Raw genomic sequence first — 10840 nt, 5'->3', positions numbered from 1 at the left:
CTGTCAATATGTCTCTATGTTTTCAAGTTGGATTATGTTACGTTTAGGTTTTAATTGCCAATAGTATAGATAATTGCTTTGGGTTGTCAATTTGGCTGGGGATTGTGGGTTGTGGTATAGGTTAGGTAGATGGGAGGTTGGGATTTGTTGCAGCTGGTTAGAATAGTTATGGGAATTATAACTTTGCAATGTGTGGGATTTTGGCTTAAGAAAGTTGGGGGCAAGTATTAACAGAAAGGGCTAGTTTCTGGGAATGGCAAAAGGGGGCCTTGTTACCTGTGGGGCATCGACTGTGGGAATTGAAAGTGGGGGCTAGGTTTGGAAGAGGGTGATGTTTTAGGTTTTAGGGCTTTTAATATATTGTTTGGATTGGAGTGGTCAGTTCTGGCTTAAACACTGAATTTCTATGTCTTCTCAATAAAGTTCTTTACTGTTTCAACACACTGGACTTTGATGCACAGAATTTCTGAATTTGTCCAAAAATGACCCTTTCTTCTCTCCTCAGTTCTCATCTCCATTCCCAGCCATAAGAACAGCACAGACACACAGACACAAACATACAGGATACACAGAAAGAGCTATATTTCCAAAGCAGAGCCTTCCTTTCCTGCCTTTCCCTCCTGAGTCCAGCACTGCACCTTGGCCTCCATTGCAGTCTCCTCAAAGGAATAAAGGAGGGAAGGAAGGGGAGGCCACTGAACCCCGGCGCATACCTTCTTTCCCACAAAGGCCGCCAGCGGAATAAGCAGCAGCATCTAGGCCCTGGCAATCCCTGCGCATGCTGAGGAGGGGCCTATGGGACTATATGCGCCTGCACAGACTCAGCCCCAGAAGCCATTTCTGCCCTCACAGTCTGTTCTGAGGGAGGGAGAGAAGTGGGGAGGAGAGCCCTTGTTCATTCAGAGGAATGGCTGGAGGGGAGAAGCCCCTCTTCTCCCCCAAAAGAAAGGCAGGGGTCCTGCAAGGCCTCCTCTCCCTCTTTCCTTCCCTGCCCCCTCCTTGGGGAATTCCTTGGGTCCCGGGTACTTGGGGGGTTATTATGAAAAATGAAGGCCGGTGGGACCCTTGGAGAGAGGCATGGCCATGGAGGGGAGGGGGATCCAAAGGTAAAAAGGTCTTTGAGGAGCCCCCTCCCTTGTGGAAAGTGGGGCCGAGGAGAGACCCTCTCTTCTGATGCCTCATTTGGGGAAGAGTTTTGTGCCAAATAGAAAGCATCGCACAGGATAGGATTCAATGGCATTTTTCTTGGGGGGGGAGTTTTCTCTGGAGTCTTGGGGGAGGTGGCTCTGGGGGGGAGAGAAGAGCCAAAATCCTCTTGGCCAAAGCCAAGAGGAGGGAGACAGAGGGACCTCAAAACTCTGGCAATCCCCTGTCAACCTGGGAACTAGGCTTAGAGACCCACAGGATCCAGATTGGGCACCCTCCCTCACATAATTACCTTTTCCTTCACAACAACCCTGCAGAGGAGGACCAACAGAGAGAACCACAGCCCCAGAAACATCCCCCTCAGTTCTGGGAACATACTGAAAGGGCTTTTGACCCCCTTGAAGAGATGTTGTTGTTATTATTATTATTATTATTATTTATATTCCGCCTTTTCTCAAAGGAATCAAAGAGGATTACAGTAATAAAATAAAATACAATTTAAGAAATACAATTAAAATTCCAAACCCCCAACCCTTCTCCCAATTATAAAAACATTAATCAACCCTTAAAAATCCTATTAAACAGCAAGAAAATTAAAAACTTTCATAACACAATACAGTAAAAAAAGCTTTTCGGGCAAGAAATGGGTCGTTTTCTGAAGGAGAGGTGGGAGGGCAGGAACGATATACATCAATAGCAATTTCCATCACACTAACGATGGCAAGGGTAAGGGTCAGGAGGAGGGGGAGGCAAGTCAATAGATCTCATCTAGTCTGGAAAGAGGTCCGTCTTAATAGCCTTCCTAAAGGCTTCCAAGGTGTTAATAGGACGGATCTCATCCAGAGGTCGTTCCAGAGTGAACCAACACCTTGTATCTTGTCCAGAAACTAATGGGCATCCAGTGGAGGGATTTAAGAACCCGTGTAATGTGGGCAGTTCTAGAACAGCCTGTAACCAACCTGTCTGCCATATTCTGTACGAACTGAAGTTTCTGAACTTGGCACAAGGGTAGCCCCATGTAGGGTGCGTTACAGAAGTCAAGCCAAGAGGTGACCAGCGCATGTACAGTACTACCGTTTCAAGTTCTACCTGTTCCCCGCCCCATGTCTCCGAATGATCTCACCCAGCAGCTTCATGTAAATGTTGAATAGCACTGGGAATAGAATTGCGCCTTCAGGGACGCTTGAGTTGACTCCCTCTTGGACGAACAATTGTCCCCAAGTGACAGGAATGTGCCTGAGATGTAGGACCTGAACCACTGGAAAGCAGTGCCCCAATTCCCAACTCTCCCATATGTTCCAGAAGGATACTGTGGTCAATGTTTTGAAGGCCGCTGAGAGGCCTTCAATAGCACCAGCAGGGTCCCACTTCCCCTTTTCAAAGAGCTGTCGATGCTCAAACGGAGATCGCCGACTAAGGTGACCATGGCTGTCTCAACTCCGTAACCCATCCTAAATCCAGTTTGAAATGGATGTAGAAAAATCCATTCCTTCCAAGACTGCTTGGAGTTGAATGGCGACTGCCCTCTCCATTACCTTGCCTAAGAATATTAAGATCCAAACTGGCCTGTAATTGTTTCTGTCCAGAAGTCAAGGGGAAGGCTTTTGTAGAAGTGGTTTAACCACCGTCTCTTTGAGGCAAGATGGAAGAGAGCCTTCCCTGAAAGATGCATTAGTTATATGTTTAGCAGCATCTTGATGGTATTTCCCCATGGACGGCCAGGCAAGATGGGCAAGGATTGAGAGAGCAAGTCCTCTTTTTCATACTCCCAAGACGCTTGTCCACATCCTCTGTACTAATGACTCAAATTCATCCAGAAGAACAGTATAGGTGGAGGCTCTGGATACCTCTCCTGTCTCCTCTGTTGTAAGGCCGGCATCCAAATCGGCTCTCATCTGAGAGATTTTGTCTGTGAAGTAGTTATTAAAAACATCACAGCAGGCTTTTGTAGGTTCTAATAAAGAGTTCAGGGTTCTGGAAGGTATATATTAAATGGGACAGTGTTGAAAAATATGTAGTTTGGCAAATGGGTGATATAACCCAAGAAAAAGGTTTAGTTCACAGAGACTGGAAGAATCTTAAAGTAAAAGTTGAAAGAATAGCTGTGTATATGCAGAACATGTTCACGTCTATAAACTTCACTGTCAAACATACTGGTGGCGACCAGATGACAGACAAGCGTTGGTGGGACCCCAAAAGCCATCAACCAACTGGAAAAGGAGATTCAATAGAGGGAAAAAGACCAAAGATTGTGATGAACTATCTAGAGAACGGGATGATTTTGATAAGGGACACTTTACGGTCTACAGAAGAAGATGTAAAGATTGCTCAGCGCACTCAAGGAATGTGGTCCAGTGAAACAGGAGGAAGCAAAGACTTTTTACTAGATGAGGTGTTAAGTCCACAGCCGGTAAAAAGAAACACGTGGTCAGTTACAAGGACAGATCCAGAGAAGACTCCTAAAAAGGACAAGGATATAATTGAGTTGATAGACTAGAAAACCAATATATTGTAGTTTGCCATTAGTATAATGTAAGATGAAATGTTTTCAAAACCATACTGGGAACGGGGCAAAGTAGTTGGAGATGATGTTCCATCAGTCTTTAATCCAATAAGATAAAAGGGTTAAAAGATTAAGTATGTTTGATAAAAACATTTAAATGGAACATATAAAGATCTAAAGTTGGGGGGAAAGGGTTATTTAAGTGTTATTAAAATATTAAAACCCAACAAGTGATGTGGGGTATGGATATAATATGCTAAACTTATCAGAGAATGATGGTAAGTTGTTATAACAGGTAGAACTGATATTAGACATATGTTTAAAAGGGGAACATACAGGAAAATACCAAAGATATTTAAGTTGGAAATGGTTATTGATAAAACAAGTATATGAAGTATATCACATGTGTCACCTGATGTGTGTATAATGTTATATATAATGGGTAAGTATAATTGATAACTGGGAGTTCCTTGGACCATAGAACCGTTTGGTTCTGTGTCTCAATGAACCTATTAAAGGGGGGAGGCGTGTGACGGACTGACAGTTGGGTGGAGTCAGTTAGGGTTTGCAATCCTGAGGGATGAAGCGGGAGTTCAGTGGGAGATAGTTATAGAGAGGATGGGAACAGTAGAGTCCAAGAGAGGAGTGGGTTCCCATAGTTCCTGAGGGATGGTTACTTAAGGAACTGCTTTGTCCAGAGAGGGACAGGATTAGTTCTGGAGAGTCTGGAGAAGAGAGACTCAGGGGAACCAGACTCAGGAAGAGGGCTTTGGCTTACATCATTTCTTGAGTGACAGTATAGCCTGCGGGGCAGAGTTATTATTATTATTATTATTATTATTATAGTGTTAAAACCAGCCCTGTATATATTTAACAAAAGAAGACGTAGTAACAACTCCATCCCAAAGATACCTTTCCCTATTCTGTTTTAAAAATAAACTTATATTCCTGTTTAACCAGCCGCTTGGTCTGTGTTTTAAAATCCATCCACACGACTGTCCTTCAAACAACCAAAGAAGTGTTGGGTCAAAATAGAAGAGAGGATTGTGAATCGTTACATCATCTATTAGAGATTTAAGTCTGATTCTAGGTCTTTTCCTGCACAGATGGATTTTTGCAGGTCCTTCTGCCGTTCTAAAAATGGTTTGTCATTAAGAAGGATAGGTATAGTCTGAAATGAAAACAGTAATTTCTTCTTCGTGGTCTCTGCGAATCATACAAATGGGTTTCACTGCGCCTGCGCAGTGGTGCTTGGAATCTTCTGGAATCACTGGGCAAAGTTTACTTTGCAACATATAGAAACTTTTTGGCGGTAACTCCGCCCACCCATTATAAGGCCCCTGCCTTCCCACTCTTTCCCCAGTTCCTTTTTTCCGCCGCGCTAGCTGCTTCAGGGAACTTCGCTCTTGCTTCGGTTATTGGATCACTGGCTATTGACTTCGGACCGTTCTTGACCATTCTCTTTGACCACTGCCCCCATTGTACTTCGACTTCGGACTGCTTTTGACTTCGTCTTCGTCTCCTCTCCATCTCTTTGGAACGATGTCACCTCCTTTTAAAAAGTGTGATGTCTGCGGGGGCAAACTCCCGGTCCAAGACCCTCACTCTTCATGTCTTCTTTGTCTTGGCGGCGACCACGACATGAAATCCTGCCCGCTCTGCAAATCTATGACGTCGCAGGCGCGTAAGAACCGTGAATCCCGCCTGACGTTGGCGATTGCCCAGGGTAAGGTCCAGGGGGAGACTTCCCGTCCAGTTTCGGCTCCTTCCCTCCCGGCTGCCGCTCCCGCCTCGGCCCCGTGCGAGAGTCCTACAAGCGCCGCTTCGGCTCCTCCGGCGCTATCAACCCCTGCCAAAGTGGACCATGGCTCCCACAAGCCCAGTGCCACCACCAAGTCATCTTCCGTGGTCAGCGGCCCAGACAGGTCCAGTACCACCGCCAAACCCTCAAAGAGCCCCTGCCCACTGTCGGGGACCGAGGGTTCAACGGCTTCGACTTCGGCTGCTGGCTCCGCCTCCAAGGTCAGGACCAACCGCTCAGCCTTGGCTCCGTCCCGTAAGCCCAAACACTCCAAAAAGGCTAAGAGAGGAGATCCCACCACTCCGACGGCAGCAGTTTCCACTCCGTCGACCTCTGCCCCGGCGGCCTCTGTGTCTTCAGCCGGCCCATCCCGGATGAGGGAACTCCAGGAGAACCCCTTCTTTCCTCCGGAGGCGCCCAGGCCCGTCAGAAAAGCTAGACATTCTGACTCCGCTTCTTCTGAGCCACCCAAGAAGAAGTCTCGCAAAGATTCCTCCAAGTCCTCCGACGGACACAGCCGCCGTAAGGATGCTGAGCCTCCTACTCCGCAGCGTTCGGTACCAGCTCCGGCCCTCCAGACTCCCACTCCGCGGCCACAGGGCTCTTCCGGGAGGGATGATGCCCCACGTCTAGCTCCGCCTCGCTCCGAGCTGACCACCACCGAGTTCGTCGGTTCAGATGATGAGGAACTCGTTCCGCCTCAGCGTTCCCCGATGGTTGTCCACTCCCCAATCTCGGTACCATGTCCGGAGACCGTACCGTCCGGGGATGTCGCCCATGAGGACCTCGATGTCTTCTATGATTCGGAGGTAGACCGTTATTATATGGCTGTCCCGCGGGAGACGGCTCTCCGCAAGTTTGATGAAGGTCGCCGTCATCGGGCCCCAAGGGACAAGGCCACGGTGGTCACCTCCAAGCCCTCCACCGCAGCAGCTAAGCCTTCCTCATCAAGGCTTGAGCTTGGATCACGCTCTCACGGGCCCGGCCGGGACCGTCCCGAACTGGAGCACCTGGTGATCCATTCCGACACCGAGTCGGACCTTGTGCCGATACCGTCGCAGACTTCACCTGTCTCGCCCTCTGATGATGACCTGTCGCCGCAGGACTCTCCACAGGTCATGCACCACCCCGAGCCAGCGACTCCTACTGACGATCGCCGATCCTTCAGTGAGCACGTCTGGACATTGAGCTGGCTTACCCTGAGGAGGCGGCCCGAGATCCGGTGGAACAAAGGGTCCATGGTCGGGTTCCAACCCCACCCTGCATCCCTCTCCTTCCGTCCCTGGAGACCATCATCAAGCGGTCCTGGGATAGCCCGGCGGCCCTAGTCAGCACTTCGCGAAAGGTGGAAACCCTCTACCGCGTTTCGCCGACATCCTGTCCATGGCTGTCTACCCATCCGAGGCAGAATTCAGCCATTGTAGAGGGCTCGCAGCTTGCCTCCACTCACAAGCAGGCCACCTCTCCAGTGAACCGGGAGGCTCGCAAGATCGACGGATTGGCAAAAAAAGCCTATTCAGCTTCTTGCTTAGCTGTCAAGGCCACTAACTACACTGCATGTATGGGGGCCTACGTGCAGTCCTTGATGGAGACCATCTCCCCCCTGATCCCCGAGGTCCCGGATGATGTCCAGAGAAAACTGGTTGAAGTCAGAGATGAGGCCCATTCCATAGGGGGATGGCTCATCACCGTGTGCCACAACATCACTGACTGTGTGGGAAGGGCGATGTCGGCGTCAATGGCACTCCGCCGGCACGCCTGGCTGAGGGGCACAGATCTCACTCCTGGAGTCAAGTCGGCTATCAAGGAGATGCCTCTGGATGAGTCTGGGCTCTTCAACACCGACACCGACGACCGTCTTAATCGTAAATTTAAGATGAAGGCAGCCGCGAGGAAACATGGCATGTCATCCTCTGTGTCAGCCCCGTTTCGCAAGAGGCAGCGCCCATGGCAATCCCAAGGCCAGTCCTACAGGCCATTTGGCCAGGACCGTCAATTCCATCAGCAGGGCGCCCAACGATCTAGGCATGCCTCCCAGTCATCATCCTCCCCTGGCCGACAGAATTTTCCTACCTGGCACCGAAAGCCCCGCCGGCAGGACGGTGATCAGGGTAAGAAAAGAGACTGATGGGGTCTAGCGCGCTTCGTCTCCTCTTCCCCATTTTTTCTGGACATTCTCAGGCCATTTGCTACCACCTGGGCCTCCATCACAACGGACTCGTGGGTACTCGACATCGTCCGTAGGGGATATGCCCTCGAGTTCCAAGAACTCCCCAAGACCGGAGTTTTTATGTCCACCCCCCCCCCCTCGGACACCCTTCTCGACGAAGTGAGCACTTTGCTTAGCAAGGGGGCAATCTCCCCTTTACCACCTGACCAATATTCCAGGGCCTTTTTCTCCAGGTACTTTACGGTACCGAAGTCGGATGGAGGCATCAGACCCATCCTGGACTTGAGGGATCTGAATTTCTGTCTTGACTACTGGCGTTTCAGAATGGTAACCCTAGCTTCCATTCTTCCCTTGCTTCATCAGGGCCTCTGGTTCGCAACGATCGACCTGAAGGACGCTTATTTCCACATCGGGATTCGGGAGTCCCACCGGAGATTCCTCGCTTTTGCCGTCGGTCCCGTTTCTTACCACTACAACGTGCTTCCCTTCGGTTTGGCCACGGCGCCTAGAGTTTTCATGAAGTGCATGGCACCGGTGGTAGCTTATCTCCATCAAAGAGGCCTCATGGTTTTTCCATACCTAGACGATTGGCTGTTCGTCGCTGAGTCCCGACAAGAACTGCAGGAAGCGGTCTCCTTTGCCTTGCACCTCCTGGACTCCCTGGGACTGGTCGTCAACCGAGAGAAGTCCCACTTCACACCCACCAGACAGGTCAAATTCATCGGGGCCATCATCGACTCCGAAATATGCTCCGCCTTTCTCCCTCCAGACCGTTTCCAGGCCCTGGCTGCATCTCTCAAGCCGTTCATCTCCTACAGAAGGGTGAGGGCCAGGGACGTCCAGGTCGCCCTGGGTCACATGGCATCGACAACGTCTGTCACGCCTTGGGCATGACTTCGCCTCCGGCTGCTACAGTCCTGGTTCCTCTCGGTCTTCTCCCCGATGGAGGACCCCCCCGTCCAAATGGCTCACGGTACCGAGACCGGTGACCGCCTCCCTAAGATGGTGGTTGGACTGCTGCAACGTGTGCACCGGAATGCCCTTCCATCAGCCTCAGCCCCAACTGACTCTGACAACAGATGCTTCCCTGGAGGGATGGGGCGCCCACCTGCTCGATCTGGTCATCAAGGACAGGTGGTCTGCCCAGGACAGGCTTCTCCACATCAACGCTCTGGAGATGCTGGCAGTGGAAAAGGCATTGAGGGCGTTCGAATCCGTTGTCACAGGAAAGGTGGTCCTCCTGAGGACGGACAACACCACGGTCATGTACTACATCAACAAACAAGGAGGTACCAGATCCAGGACCCTGCTCAACCTCACTGTGCACATCTGGGACTGGTGCATCCAACGGCAGGTCCTCCTCCAGGCGATTCATCTCCCCGGAGAGGACAACGAGTTGGCCGATCGCCTCAGCAGATCTGTGTCGGTATGCCACGAGTGGAGGCTCCATCCCGAGACAGTCAGCGACCTCTTCGACCGGTGGGGAACTCCCCGGATCGACCTCTTCGCGACCAGATGGAACAGCCACTGTCCCCAGTTCTGCTCCAGGAGACGAATGGACGGATCCCTCGGAGACGCCTTCGCCTTCCTTTGGACGGGAGAGCTCCTCTACGCCTTCCCTCCGTTCCCTCTCATCATCAGGGTGGTGTCCAAGATGACAGCGGACCGTTCACAAGCGATCCTGATCACCCCGTGGTGGCCGAGACAGCCCTGGTTCGCATCCCTTCTCCACCGCTCCAGAGGATGCTTTCTCCGCCTCGATCCCCGCCCGGACCTGCTGTCGATCCAGGATGGACGGATTCTCCATCCCGACATCGAGAGTCTACCGCTGGTGGCCTGGAAGATCCAGCCCTGACTGCCCTGCCAGAGGCGGTGAGGACGGTGATCCTGGCTGCGAGGAAACCTTCCACCCAGCGGTCCTACGCCCTGAAATGGAGGAGGTTTAGCCTCTTCCTTGATCGGAAAGGCTTGTCTCCTGCTCAGGTGTCCACTCCAGTGGTGCTGGAGTTTTTGATGGCGCTTTTGGATGAGGGGCTGTGCCTCGCATCCATCAAGTGCTATTTGTCTGCCATTTGTGCTAAGTACCAATTCGGGGGGAGGGCTTCTTTTTTTAGGGATCCCTTGGTGAAGGGGTTCCTTAAGGGATGTGCCAACTTACATCCTCCCGTGTCGGTACCGGTGCCGGCTTGGAGCTTGGAGGCGGTGCTGTCCGCCCTCCAATCCAAGCCCTTTGAACCGATGGCCACGGTGGACTTGAGACTACTGACTTGGAAAACCGCCTTTCTTGTGGCCATCACTTCTGCCCGCTGTGCGGGCGAACTCTGTGCCTTGCGGAGGGACCAGCCCTTCCTCAGGTTTCACAAAGACAAGGTGGTCCTGCAGACAGACATTACTTTCTTGCCTAAGGTTGTGTCTGCTTTCCACATGTGCCAGGACATTGTGTTGCCGACCCTCGCTTCCAATCCGACTTCGGATGCGGAGCGGAGCCTGCACTCTCTTGATGTCAGGAGAGCACTGGCGTTTTACCTGGACAGAACTGCTGCCTCCAGTCGGTCCGAGAGACTTTTCCAATGCTACTCGGAACCGAAAAAGGGGTTGCCTGTGTCTGCGCAGAGGTTTTCCAAATGGGTGGCCGGTACCATCCACCTCTGCTATGAACTCCTGGGCAAGCCTCTCCCTGGCAGGGTTCGGTCCCACTCCACAAGGGCAGTGTCAGCATCCTCTGCATTCCTGTCGGGGATTCCCTTGGAGGATGTTTGCAAGGCTGCTGTTTGGTCCCAGCCTCTGACTTTTATCAAACATTATAGGTTGGACACCAGGGCCATTCGAGACGCAGCTTTTGGGAGGGCTGTGTTGGTTTCTGGGTTGCACTGACTGCAGTACTGAAGGTTATTTTCAGCATTTGTGTGTATATAATACCCTTGCTCTTACATTCCGTTGAATGTTGGTTTGCACAATTTCAAGGGGATGGGTCTTGCACGACCTTATCTCCCCTGCTCAGGTTTAGCAATGTCGTTGCTATGTTGGTTTGTGCAGTAACAAAAAAGACTGACTTCTTTTATGGTTCAAGGTGTTTATTGTTATAATAAATGTACCTTTGTTTTACCATAGCTTTGGTTTCAGGACACTCCCTCCGCCACATACCTAAGCTTGTCAGTCTAAACCCATTTGTATGATTCGCAGAGACCACGAAGAAGAAGGACAGGTTGCTTACCTGTGA

General features: G+C 51.0%; 1 protein-coding gene across 3 annotated transcripts in view; it reads left to right on the top strand.

Moving 5' to 3' along the window:
• LOC149286368 (uncharacterized) overlaps nt 1-10840 on the top strand; it is a 142889-nt gene that overhangs the window by 9240 nt on the left and 122809 nt on the right. The window lies entirely within an intron of this gene.

This window comes from Sceloporus occidentalis, unplaced genomic scaffold, assembly GCF_023333645.1.
Source record: "Sceloporus occidentalis isolate IW3139 unplaced genomic scaffold, rSceOcc1.0.p SCAF_69, whole genome shotgun sequence".
NCBI classification, from domain to species: domain Eukaryota; kingdom Metazoa; phylum Chordata; class Lepidosauria; order Squamata; family Phrynosomatidae; genus Sceloporus; species Sceloporus occidentalis.
The sequence above is the reverse complement of the archived record's forward strand: the minus strand, read 5'-3'. Positions and strand labels throughout refer to the sequence as shown.